Here is a 14,791-nt window from a genome sequence, read left to right on the forward strand (position 1 = left end):
AATGTGTCACTCCACTAGAAATTCAAGAAGAAATTCAACAATTGTATTCAAATTCGGAAATTCAAGTTGAATTTGTTGGTTGGTTGCCCAACTCCACTTGGAAAATTGTATGTAAATTTTGATTATGTAAGCAAAGAGATGTTTGGGCATAGGGTAGCTCAAACAATAACTTAAATTTTGATCAAAGAATAGCTTCAATTTTGATCATTTTGATAGACAAAAAAATAGTAAGAATCATCCACTATAATTGGTCTAGTATGGTTTCCGTTGAAGCTAGACACGACAATGAGAATCCAAAGTTTTAAGCTTTGTATACCAGTTTTATGATATAATAGAAGGCTTAATTAAAAAATAAAAATATTTATAATATAAATTATTCTTTTAATTTGCTTAATTATTTAAATCAATTTTAATTTTCATTTGTAGAGTTATATTCAAAACTTCAGTCATGTCGAAGATGGACATTTCGATACGCATCATTTGCGCCCCATTAATATCTACGTCAGAGCTATGCGTGCAACTAGAATGTGAAGATCAAAATGGTCAAAATCCCCTCACATTCATGAATTACAATGGGGGATGGCCTTATCCCAATAGCAGATCCCGACCATAGGAGGACCAGCGACAAAATAAATCTCCTGATTCTACATTAGAGATGAGTGCATGGGTGACGGTGGGCTAACACTGTGGTGCGCACATATCCATTACAACAATTATAAAGGCGGGTTGCATAGGTTTCCTAATTGTAGAAATACCCTGAAGCGATCTGCCCAGGAGCAGATTGCAACAAGAATGAGGTCCCCTTGGACGACATTGCATGTGGGTTGTTTGCTTTCACATTCGAAGGGTGCATCAAGAAATGTTGTCACACATTTCTAGCAACCTCTATACACTCATTTGAGCACATGATCATATAATTAGGCCGTGATTTTGTATTTTATGACTATAAAAAAATTCACCACAAAATTTTAAAATTGTGAAAAGCACCTGACGAAACAATCGCATGCTTTTATGATCGTTTCTATCATTACTATTTTGAATTTCCAAAATATGAAGTTGACTGGAAATTTTTGAATGAAATATTACAGTATCTTGTTCACATCTCTCACATTGGACAATCTGAATTAGAATCTTTTGAACCCCTCCCAACATACCTCGATGTTAGAGCTTCGAAATCTAATACGAACAAGGTTTTTGTTCCAAGTGACCCCCCGTCCCCTTCTCATCAAGAAGCTCTAGCTCCGCAGGACGAGGTGGGAGAAGTTGTAAACCTACCTGTTGAACTATCACCATCTCCTCCTACTCCACCTGCTCTGGATTTCTACGCAGATTTGGACTGCAAGGCTGACGGTTGTCACGTGGTCTAATCCACTCAGCCTCCATCCATTAGTTCCTTTGAACCTCCAGATTTGGGTATGTTGTGTTCATCTATTTTAGACTTCACATGTGATGTTCACAAGGATCAAGTTATCGACGGAGTTGGTGTTGAACAATCAACCTGCGCTATCATTTTTTTATGAGTATGGGTGGGAATATGAACAAAAATTTGTTGTGAAGGACGACCTCCTTCTTTCCACACCTCGTCTGCTTTATCTTGACATCTTTTGTGTTTCTTCCATTCCTGATTCCTCTTGTAAAAATATATCTCTAGATGTTTCCACTTCCAATCATTCACAAAATGCACGGGATTTCTGTCTATCATCTGATTGTGGAGAGGAAAAATCATTCTTCCTGGATCCACTCAATCTCTCATCTTTCATTTCTGGAAACTCTCAGCATGAAAATTTTTGTTTCTCATCGACCCCTCTCTATGATTCATCAGATCATGAGGATGTCATTGTCCATATTGAGTTTTCTGATCATAGTTGTCATGACCTTTTCACTCATTCTTGTGATCATGATTCTGATTCACCTACTATTGATCTATCTCAGCCATTGGTCTTTGATGATCCATCTTCTAATGAAGTGGAAACTCCTCAAGTTGTCAAGGCACTTCAGCCCGATCTTATGGTTATGTTAGACTCTCATAACCTTGAGATTAGTCCCACTTCCTATCAGAAATTTGTTGAATCTCCCCATGCTCCTCTTCACTCTCCTATTCATATTGAAAATCTATCCAATTCACAGTTTTCTCATCCTCCACCAAAATCACATGACCCTATTTCTCATGCATTGGAAGAGTCATATGTGGCAAGAACTGTTGCAAAACGGAAATTTTCTTCTTTCTTCATGTTTGCTCGTTTGTCTAGTTCGAAGGTGTGTACATGCTTGTCATCCACGTGCAATGTGAAATAACACCATGATATGTCTGTAGACTTCCTTTCATGCACTTTCAAATTTTTATTTTTTTTTGATGTATTCAAACTTCGAATGTTTTGGTTTGCATTGGTTTATCTTTCTTGTATCTTGGTATGCTTGAATATCTTTCTCGTCAACCATGCCATCACCTACATGGGTCAACCAATGCACCAGTGGCTCCATTTGAAATATCACTTGACGTAAGTTGGCCCACGCTCTGCGTAGCTTAGGAGTATAAGTAGTGTTTGATTTTCTATTTTGTTTTGCTTACTCTATTTTTCTGTCTTACTTCTTTCCTTTGCTTCTTTGCCTGTGCACCCATATGATTAGTTCCGCATAAAACTACATTTGGCTTCCTGAGACAAGCAGGGTGAAATACAAGAGGACTTGTACAACTATCAACACTTGGTTATTTGTCTATTCCCTCTCTTTATGAAGATCTTGCATTTATTCTAGTCGATGATAACCTAATGGAACATATGTTCCTTTCAAAGTGAGTCTTGGTGAAATCACAACGGTTTCACTTTTAACTAGTACCACCTAATATAATCGGTTTTATATATTCGGTTAACCCTTGTCAACTCAGTCAAGTAGAGTAAGGAGAGGGGGGGAACTTTAACAAGTATGTTAGAGGTATATATAAACATCCTTCTCTGAAGGGACAACCTCTTCTGCTCTCAGCAAGTCGGGATCCCTGTTCTGCCTCATGAAATAAATAAGTACCTATGCATAGTTATATGAAAATGAAATGAAATGAAAAAAATAAAATGAAGGTGAAAGAAGAGAAAGGCATCCTACGTGGAGAGGTGAAGCAAGTAACTCTGTCGAGGTACTCCCTAGGCTCGTTGGCAGCGGAGCAATGCTTGTGTTCCTGAAGTGACTCCACCAAGGTACTGTCCAGGCCTGCTGGCAGCGAAGCAACACCAGAGATGAAACTAAAACTTTGATAGTATATATTACTTGTGCATCAATATACCCCTCATCCCCAATCGAAACAACTCACTTGACTTGCCTTGGTATGTGTGTTGATGATAAAGAGAATGGTAGGTACTACATCTTTAACTCAAGCTAGTGAAGAAATTATGTCGATTGAAGAATCAAACAATACTTCCAAAAGGGTTAGACTCACTTTACACGAGATAAGGTCCATATAAAGAGCTAGAGTTCTACCAGTGTGTCGCCAATGTTGTAGCGGCTACAACCATCCTCCAAAATTTTTCCTATGTTTCATTTTGGAGCCTCCCTCCTAAATCACAACAGCTCATCTTGCACTGACCCAGGTACTTGTGCTTTGATTGAGCTTCAACTTTTGCATTTTGGCTTGTGTTTTCTTACTTTCTTTACTGACTACCCCTGTTTTCTTACTTTCTTTACTGACTACCCCACAAGCCGATCTCTTGACTTGGTTTTCACCTGGTTCCAGGCTTGCCTTAGTGAACTGAGCCTTCAGCTCCAAAATTGCGCAGAGCCAGTTTACAACATGCCTTCAGCTGGGAAGATGCGCAGAGCATGGGAGGCAACCCAAAGCCATTGTAGTGTTCTAGCTAGGGTACTAGACTAGACTATATTTATTATCGACCAGGATGCGTAAGCTTAGAGGCATGCGTCTAAAGTATATAGACATAAAGGATTGTTGGCTAAGTGGTTATGATGTAGGTCACAGGGCTTCTTTACGGAAGACTGGGGTATGTCAGCTATCATCCAAACACTCAGGTCACTCTGCTAATATACCTGATTACAATACTATCATGAAATGCATTTACCAAATTACACACTGAAACTAAACACTGTGTATCACTGCAACAATGATCTCAATCTCCTTACAAAGACATTACACATAAAACCCTTGTTCAGTAAACACCCAGCATTCACTAATATTTATACAATATCAAAATATACAGAGATCATAAATGGATTTTGAAATGAAAACAAAGTTCATGATAATGCTTTTAAAAGACAACACAGGGATCGAATCCCTTACGGGACGCACTTCAAGATCTCAGTGATGACTGTTCAGGCATTACCACAAACGCAAACCATATACATTCGATGGAAATCAAGAGCTATTGAAATCGAAACCCAATTAATTGTAACTGCTGTGCAAACCATATAATACTTATTGAAATCGAAATCCAATCAATCGTAACTACTGTGCAAACCATACGATAACCTAAGTGCAAATAAAATGAAAAGAACAGTATACCAGTTGAACGCAGGGCCCGTCCGCGTTCCAGAGGTACACTGGACTATATTCGACCGGCTATCAAATCAATGCACGAGACACAAATCGTAACTGTAACTGGATTCTTAGTATTAAGTTCAAAGACTCTGTTTCAGAATGATACAACGATTAACCATTACACACATTACTCGGACTGTACTTACATATGTCTAGCACAACCATGTCATTTCGATAATGAATGTACATTCGGAATTTTGGCTGTTGCCGCTTTTACTACATCAAGCTTTTCAAAATGTTTCTATCCTAACTGATTTCAAAAAGAACAAAAACTAAATCAAATTAGAATGAGCTATTGTTTCTGCCTTTGTCGCTAGTGTGCCATGCTTTGACCTGAGTTGATCGCGCATGTAGGAGGGTCGATTCGGCTGTAGGATAGGTGTTTGTCCATGCTTGGACATTCTACTTTTCATCCATGCCTTTCGCTCTAGCCTAGCTGGTGTGCCACATGTCAAACAATGAGCCAATTACAGGATGTTGGAACTTCCTGTAACCATTTCACCAAAAACTTCTAATTCTTCAACATAAAATTCCTAAATCAATTTCAATGCATTTTAATAACTATAAGACTATTAACTAACCAATTTCCAAGGATTCTAAGGGATATATGATGAAAAGGAATGGGTAAATGATATGTTTTAGGAGGAAAAAGGGGTCTTGGGATGATACCAACAGCCACTCAGCCCAGAAATTGTGCAAAATATTCTTTCTCATAAGATGCCCAGTGCTTGAGCCAGTGAGTTGCCCAATCCTTCCCGGAATTGTGCAATCTCTCTGGGGAATGCATGGCAGATTTTCCCAAAAAAGAAAAAAAGTGAAAAGTGAAAAAAATCCCTAGAAAATAAGGATCTATTTTTGGCATCCCAGAGGAGATACTTGAGTTACTTTGGAAACTATCGCCAAGTGTTGCTTTTTCCTTGATTTTTGGCCTTCACGTCATAAACCCTAAATCGACCAAATCTATTTAATGGACACTTCCAGAGCTCATTTGCACATTTTATGTTGGAGCTGCCATTCCCTAGGAGATCAAGGAACCTTCAGTGCGATCGTCGTTGCATATCAGGGTAAGTATCGATTTTCTAATCTTTTGCTGCTTTTTCTGTCGCTTTTTGTTTGTTTAGCTTGTGAGAGTGTTGTTTCACTCGTTTTGTTGAATGACCATTGGTGTTTTAACTTGTTTTAGCTTGTAGAAGTGATGTTTTAAGTTTTGCATTTCCTTTCCCAAGTGTTGCATGCATTACCCAGTTTCTGCACTAATGGTCGTCGTTACGGTGACTCTCTCCACATGCTTCGTTTTCCTTCAATTTGAATGACTCCTACACTTGTTTCACTTGCATGCATCATAAGTCACATAGATATGCACCCAAAATCATTCAATCCTTCGGATTTGTTCAATTTCTCACTTCCCTTGGGCAGATTTGGGATTCCTTGGCTCAAATCTTGTTTTCCCAAGCATGCACTACGCATTTCTAGAGCTCAATGCCTCAACCTTGGCTTCTAGAATTGCACAGAGGTTTCCCAGGCCTACCTCCACCTGTGCACTGCACAATCTCTCCTGGCCTGTGCCCAAACTGAACTACGCATTGCACAGTTCTTGTCAGCAAGACCTCCCCACTAATTATTGGGACTATGCAATGCGCAATTCTCGCTGCCATCCAGTCACCTCTGTGATCCAAGATTGTGCAATCCTTCCCAGCAGTTGCCCAGTTTGTTGCTTGGTCTGTTCTTGAAGTGCTTTTGGTTTCAAGCTAACATTTGCATGCCATGAGTGTCCTCTCTGTCTCTAGGTACAATAGTTGTTGAGAAACTCTCTAGAAGTTACAAGTAACATGGATTCCAAGAGAGCTGCATCAAAGGATACTATCGAGAGTAGCACTGGGGAAGCAGTTGAGCAGGTGTTAGTGAATTTTCCAGTTTATGCAGACACTCAGTTGTTCATTAAGAAGGGCATGAAGTTAACATGGTAGGAAATCAAGGATATCTTTGCAGGGGACTTCAAGGAAGATCTAGAGGATCGACAGGTTTATATCAATGTCCATCGGTCAGGCTTACATAAGGTTGCATGCAGGTACCCCACCTTCCCATGTGCAAACATCATCCACTGGATTGTCTCACACACAAATCCTGAGACTATGACATTAAGCAGTACCAATGGATACATCTTGCCAACTTCAGGATGGAGAACTATCAACAGATGTATCATTTACCTCAACTGGTGAACCGCATGGATGCACTTTTCTATGCCACCCACAACTTTGTGAACACCAGAGATATTGTAAAGTGTTGGGTGAAAGAGTCATCGAAGTTCAGAGTGACACCCAATCATGTTTACAAGACAAAGTCACTCAGGAAGGCCTACCAGTTCTTGATCATCTTTGCATGCCGATTATATGATCAAGAGAGCATGGAGACCTTTCCAGAAAATTGGGTGGTTGTGTTGGACCAATTGGTGAATGATGGAAGGCCATTCAACTAGTCAGATCTATTGGCTCTTCAGTTGAAATTCCATGTGATTAACGCCCAGAATCCACCCAAGGATGAGCAAGAAATATGCTACATATTCATGTATTTACTTGATGCAATATGTGCCCAACATCAATCTCCTAGCATGGGTTGGACATGGACACCAAAAGAGATTGTCGTCAACATTTATTGCAAGTTTCTTTCTAACTACAACTACCCAGGAGATATGGAGAGGTTGATTTTCCATTTCATCATCCCAGTGTACAAGTTGATCTTTGAGCATGATCCACCTTGCATGTCCCAAGAGGTGATGGAGGTAATACTTAACATTGTCGATTGGTATGCCTCACCTGGTAGCACCTTCATTAGGATGTTTGGCAAAGAGAAGCACCCGCATGTTCTACCAAGGTATGCCATGGACAAGTTGGTCATGCAAGAGGTCTCATATCACATCTCCACAAGGTTATTAGCAGGGCTGCATAGGAGGAAGAAGGCACCATGGCCCACTCTTCCTTTGCAGATTAGATTGTACAAGATTAAGAGCCTGAAGGATGCAGATGTCGAAGCTAAGGAGATAGTGAAGTTCGAGTTCGCAACAAAGACTATAATATGGATGATCCCCATGATATTTGCAAGAACCATTGTCCAAAGGTGTACTATCCGTGGATCCATGGGACATTTGATTGGGTAGAGGAGGACCTTGGAGGTACTGTTACAACTAATCCAAGCTCAATGAACCATTCATTATAACCACAACATGGAAAGTTGCTCTGCAAGCAATAGCACCACAAGAAGAAACAACAACAACGACAATAAGCAATAAACCGGCGCAGGACAAGGGTAAGAGGAAGATTCCCAAGAACCCAAAGGGTGAGCAAAGCTAAAGTTCAAAGAAGATCCTATCATTGAGAAAGCAACTTTGGAAGCGGATGCAAAGAGGAAACAATGCATAAAGAGGGCGGAGTGAAGGAAGAAAGAAAAGCAAGGGTTGGAGGAAGCAGAAAGGAAGTTGCAGGAAATAGAGAAGAAATTGAAGGAAGAGCAGGAGCTGAGAAGGAGAGAGAGGGAAGAGAAGCAGAAATAGGAGGAAGGAGATAGGCGAGGTGTGATGATAGAACAAACAATGCCCATACAGGTTGAGAAGTCAGAACAACCGACAACTCAAGAAGAGGATGAGTAGCTGCATGATCAGGAGCTTACTCAGCATATTGAGCAACTGATTGAGGTGATGAACATGGAGTTGCAACAGGAGCCACAATACCAAGAGTCTGACCTCATTCTGAGTGAACTTGAGGTCACCTCTCAGTCTCCACCACCTCCAGTGTCAGAACCAGTCCCAAGCAAGCAAGGAGAGGTTGTTCTCCTTGACAATGATCCGGTGATGGATGTGTACAATCTATCATTTGACAAGTTGCAGAAAAAGATTTTACAAGCACAGAGAAATAATTTCTCAGATGATCACGTGTCACCAGCATTCATGAAAGAAAGGGTGATAGTGTCAGATGTTAGAAAGCATCCAATCGTGATGGTTGATGCCACTTTGGCTTATGCAAAAGCCATGAGCTCGAATGTCAAGTTCCTGTTAGCCGAGAATGAGCAGATGGCAAAGAACTTGTAAGCAGCCAGGCAAAAAGAAAAACAACCCAGAGAGAAGAGTGCTAGTTCCAAAATGGCAGTGATGAGGAAAGTGATACTTGTTGAAGTATCAACACTTGAAACTACCATGTGGAAGCTCTATGATGAATTCTTCATCGTGCATAAAGCAATTGACCATTTGCATGGCTTACAGTAGTGGTGCAAAAGGTTTGTCCAAACTCTTAGGGACATACATGCTACCATCGCCCATGTGCAAGAGTGTAAAATGTGGTACAAAGGGGCCTTGCTTTACTTGTCGAAGATGATGACGCTGGAGGCAGAGCTAGACAAAGAAAAGGTCTGAATGTTGATCTAAAACTATGAGCATCTCGCTCCATTCATCAGTAGCATACAGGCTTCATATGCACAGTTGCATAAGAGTTTGGATGTCATGGTAAGAACACACAAGATCTCGTCAATCGGTTCCCTCACTGAAGCTAAGCACAAGAACCAAGTTCGACTAGAGATCGATAGGTACATGGAGCAGCTAAGGCGAGAGGCAACTGATGATGACTTGAAGATGAGTGCAAAAAACATGTAGAAGTACATTGGTGGTCCTGTTATGGTCAAGACCATGTTGCACATGCTTCAGGATGAGTTGGACAAAGGTTCCAAGACCATATACCCAAAAGCTATGGAGGCAAGAGTCTGCTATTAGAAAGACACCATCAAGGAGTTTGGGGACATCATCGCACAGTACCAAGCTTGGTATCAGTACATGACCGAGAAGCATCAAGTGGAGGTTGTTGAGTTGGTCTTTCCCCAAACTTTTGAGTCATAGTGTTTTGTCTTGTTAGGCTATCTCTAGCCTATTTTTTCTCACATGGGTACATGTGGAAAATGTATATTAATTGTAAATATGTTGTAAGTGAAATTCCAAGTGTCATTAGTGGAATGTGAACAGTCACTATGTAATGTAATGAGTTATTTGTAAAGAATTTGAAGAGTCATGAGGGTAGTCAAAGAGTCACAAAGGGGAATGTCAAGGGTCACCCCACCCTTTGTTATAAATAGAACCTCATAACTCATAGAAAGGGCTTTTGGGAGCCAAGATTTTGGCTAGGCTTAGGCTTAGAGAAGGCTTGGGAGTATTGTGACAAGCCTTGGCTTCTCCACAACGTAGAGCGAGTATACTTCTTTGGAGGAGCAGGTGTCTTGACTGTAATGTTCCACTATTGGGGCTAGTGGCTGTCAATGGTGTATGTATGGATGGAACTTTCACTTATAATAATAATAACAGAGCCAACATGCTTTCATGCATATGTTGTTATTGTAGTTGGACTATTCTGGTTGCTTTAGCAATGTATGTTGTTTAACTTACACATTTGCTTATGAACTATTTTGTATGTAATTGTATGAATATTGTTGAATGCGTGTTGTTGGATTAACCCATCACTTTGGTTTGTGGACTATTCCGCATTTTAGCTTGTGATGTCATTCTTCTCATGTGTCCCTTTCAGGCTGCGTACTATTACAGGCTTCTAAGGGGCACACTCCTTTTTCCCCTCCATGTGTTACAACCCCCCATGCATCTCACTTGACTCGCTACAAGGTCACACACTTGCTTCAGCGTAAAGTTAGCATACTTATCTCTTTGTGCTACTGCGGTCAAGGCATGACACTACCACCCACTGCTGGGACTCCTAATCCAAACAGTTTGAGGTCTAGTGGGGACTTCTTACCGAGGGGATCCCCTAAATGTTGGCAGGTCCAACATCGTCAATAGAATACTAATCTTCCATAATAGGCCTCTGTCCTATAGTAGCTTATTTTAATTTGAAATGGTGTATAGATCTTAGATTTCTATAATATTATGACCTTGCTTTACTTGGATGAACTCGGTCTACTTTTCATAACTAATCAAGGGATTCGGCCCAAAATTATCAACCAGAACTAATCCAAACATATTTTTAAAGTGTTGTACTTCTCCTTGGTCTAGATGTTACAACATCATAGTGATATTTTTTCTTCTTCAAGAATGTCAATAGAATGATAACTCAGATCATTGTGCAGGTGTAGCATAGTCAAGGTGTAGCATCTTAACTTGGATCATGTTTGAAGGAGAAGGCTTAGATTTGCATCAATTTGCATCAAAAGAGAACTTGTATAGTTGTCATCTAGGGAAACTGGTCTTCATTTTAGATTACTTGTTATGCCCATAACTCAAGAACAAAAAAAAATTGTGTGTGCTACAATCAGAGAGGGATGACTTCAGAGGAAATTTGAATCTTCAGGATCTAGCTTATATCATATTTGTTACTTCTTGCATACTTCTAATCCTTCTTGTAGTAGTGACTAAAAGAGAGTTGTAACCTTTCTTTCATTCCAAATATGCCAACAACCTGTGATCTTATGGCCTCCTTCTACCAACCTTAGATTTGATACCATGTTGGAAAATCAATGTATTTGCATATTGAAATTGGTTCTCCTTACTTGATAATTACATGTGATATTTGTTGGTTTTTTATTACTTAGTTTACTTCTTTATCAAGCAATTACCAAAACATGAACAACACAAATACACAAAGAATACAAGATATAGCCTCCAAGCCAGGGAAAACCTAAACATCCTCTTCCTATAGAATCAGATCAAAATGAGACCTCCAAGACTCAAAGACTAAACCTCCTCCAAGCACCAAGTCAACCCTCCAAAAGTCTTCTTCAATCAAGTCAATGTTTGACAACTCAATGATGTTCAAAACTCACAAATTCTGCTTCATCCAATAGTCTTGGCCCTCTACTTTAGGTCTGCAACTTGGACCTGCAATCCTTGGCCCTATAACTCGCACATAAACCCTAGCATACTTGCACGTGTGAGAAAAACTTGTCAAAAAATCAAGTCTCCTTCTTCTTCCTTGAGTTTCTCTTCTTTCTTAGGCCTTCAATCTGATTTCCTTCGTTTTTTATGCACAAATTGAACTTGCTTGTCATCTCTTCAAATGAGGATGAAGTCTCCCTCATTTATAGTCATCCAGGAGAGCGAAAAGGTGCCTCAATAGGGCCAACTTTTTATGGCAAGGCTGAAATTGACTTTATATGACTCAAAAATTAATATTTTTCTTTTGTTGCAAAGAGTCTACATGGGACTTTAATATATGAAAAATATTCTTCTTGACTCAAAAATCCCTATAAGCATGAAGAACATGCTTAACCTAGACTTACAGCATGAAACCCATGCCTGAACAAATAAAATCATTCTTTTACATAAAATACAAAACGACACAAATACAAAGATAAATATGAAGACTGACCACAATTACTTTTCCAACACAATGGAGGTAGAGTTCATTTGCAAAATTAAGGTTGTTTTGGTCTCCATGAGTCCATATCATGCTCAAAGTTCTCTCCCTATGAGTTCCCCTATCCCACTGCTTCACAATCATTCTGTCTGACTAGTTTGGGCCACAACCTCCTCACGACTCTCTGCCCTATTGTAGTTAACCTTGTGCTCACCATTTTCTAACTTTTACTAGCATTTCAAGTCTTGTCCTTCTTAAGTCACCATGCTAAGATAGAGAATTCACAAGGCATGAGTATGGGGACCACAACGCTTTGGGAAGGCCAAGGGCCTAGTCTCAAGCCTAGTACATTGTTGAAATATATCACTGTGTCACCCCACTGGAAGTTGAAGAAAAAATTCAACAATTGTATTCAAATTCTGAAATTCAAGTTGAATTTGTTGGTTGGTTGACCAACTCCACTTGGCAAATTGTATGTAATAATTTTGATTATATAAGAGAAATGTCTCAGTGTAAGGTAGCTCAAACAATAACTTCAATTTTGATGAAAGAATAGATTAATTTTGATCATTTTGATAACTTCCATTTTGATAATAATAAAAATAGCTTCAATTTTGATTATTTTGATAACTATAATTGGTCTGGTCTGGTTTCCGTTGAAGCAGGCCACGACAATGAGAATCCAAAGTTTTAAGCTTTGTATACCAATTTTATAGTATAATAGAAGGGTTAATTAAAAAATATATATATATATATATATATATATAATATAAATTACTCTTTAATTTGTTTAATTATTTATATCAATTTTCATTTTCATTTTCATCGTGTAGAGTTATATTCGAAGATGGACATTTCGATACGCATCATCCGCGCGCCATTACTATCTGCCTCAGAGCTATGCGCGCAACCGGAATTTGAAATATCAAAATCCCCTCACACTCAGGGATTACAGTGGGGGCAGGCCTTATCCCAATAGCAGATCCCGGCCATAGGAGGACCAGCGACAAAATCAATCTCCCGATTCTACATTAGAGCTGAGCGCATGAGTGACGGTGGGCTGACACTGCGGTGCGCACATCTCTGGATCCATTACAACGGTTATAAAGGCGGGCTGCTCACAAACCAAGAATCGCATTACAGCGGGCTGCACAGGTTTCCTAATTCTAGCAATACCCAGAAGCGGGCTGCCCAGGTTCCTGTTTTGAGCTGCCAAAGCCCAGGGCCAGTTATGCATCCACAAAAATCCGAAAGTGAATTGGATTAGGGATTCTTCGGCTGCTTAGAAATCTGCTGAAAATTGATCTTGCCATGGAGTTCAATGGAAAAGAGGGCAATCGTGATGAAGATGAGGAATACATTGAGGAATTTTCTCGTTTCAAATGCTTCCGCTACGATTCCCCCATGATTCAGGTGGTCCTGATTGCGCTGGTCTGCTTCTGCTGCCCCGGCATGTTCAACGCTCTCACTGGAATGGGGGGAGGCGGGCAGGAGAACGACCAGGCCGTGAACGACGCCAATACTGCCCTGTATACGACGTTTGCACTGTTCGGCATTTTGGGTGGGGGGATTTACAATCTCCTAGGCCCTCACGCGACCCTCTTCGTTGGCTGCTCCACTTATGTCCTCTATGTGGGTTCCTTTCTCTACTACAATCACCACCAGACTGAGACATTTGCTATTATTGCAGGTACGATTCTGGGCGTCGGAGCTGGATTGCTCTGGGCCGGGCAAGGATCGATCATGACCTCGTATCCCACAGAGGACAAGAAGGGCAGATACATTTCTCTGTTCTGGAGTATATTCAATCTGGGAGGAGTTTTAGGCGGCTTCATTCCCTTTATATTGAATTATCACAGAACGGCCAGGTCCGTGAGCGACGGGACCTATATAGCCTTCATGTGCTTCATGGTCTTTGGGGCTTTTCTGAGTTTGGCCTTGCTTCCACCCAGCCAAGTGATCAGGAGTGATGGCAGCAGACCTACTCTGATTAAGTACTCCAATGTAAGAACCGAGGCCATGGAAATTCTCAAGCTATTCTTCAACTGGAGAATGCTACTGCTCGTCCCTGCTTCATGGGCCAGCAACTTCTTTTACACTTATCAATTCAATAACGTCAATGGCAAGCTCTTTACGGTGAGGACCAGAGGGTTCAACAATGTGTTTTACTGGGGCGCACAGATGTTAGGATCTGTGGCAATTGGATATGTTCTTGATTTCAGCTTCGAGAGCAGGAAAAAAAGAGGGTTTCTGGGCGTGGCCATCGTTGCAGTTCTGGGGACTGTAATATGGGGAGGTGGGCTCGCAAATCAACTGAGATATACCAGGGAGAAGCCCTTACAGGAGATCGATTTCAAAGACTCCGGCTCTGCTTTTGCAGGGCCATTTGTTCTATATTTCAGCTATGGATTACTGGACTCCATGTTCCAGACTGTATGTTATTGGACGATTGGAGCTTTGGCACATGATTCCCAGACTCTGAGCAGATACAGTGGATTCTACAAAGGGGTGCAGAGTGCAGGAGCAGCGGTGGCCTGGCAGAGTGACAAGCAAAATGTTTCTCTGCTGGGGGAGCTGATGGTCAACTGGGTTCTTACAACAATCAGCTACCCGCTCTTGATTTTGATTATTGCTTTGGCTGTAAATGATCGTAATACTGATACTGACATTGAACCCAGAACATGCTTCCATTAACAGAATGTATCGAGGTTGAGGGAAACGGTGAAACTGTATATTGACTACAAGTACAGAAGTCCATGCAAAGGATCGAATTCTCAGAAAACAGAGCAAGAAATTACATAGGATCTGGTGAAGCCTTTGTTACGGCCTACCGTAGATGTTGTTGGGATTTTTGCTTTTTGGCTATTATTGGTTTTTTTCCCTGTAAACAGAGCAAGAAAATTACATAAATGTGTGC

At 40.6% G+C, this 14,791-nt stretch overlaps 1 pseudogene; it reads left to right on the top strand.

Moving 5' to 3' along the window:
• The first annotated feature begins 12,750 nt into the window (after window positions 1-12,750).
• Window positions 12,751-14,577, top strand: LOC149261113 (UNC93-like protein 1 pseudogene; annotated as a pseudogene).
• Window positions 14,578-14,791: the final 214 nt, after the last annotated feature.

Source organism: Pinus tabuliformis, chromosome 6 (assembly GCF_031772625.1).
Source record: "Pinus tabuliformis cultivar Carrire ecotype Pingquan chromosome 6, CPIR1, whole genome shotgun sequence".
Lineage (NCBI taxonomy): Eukaryota > Viridiplantae > Streptophyta > Pinopsida > Pinales > Pinaceae > Pinus > Pinus tabuliformis.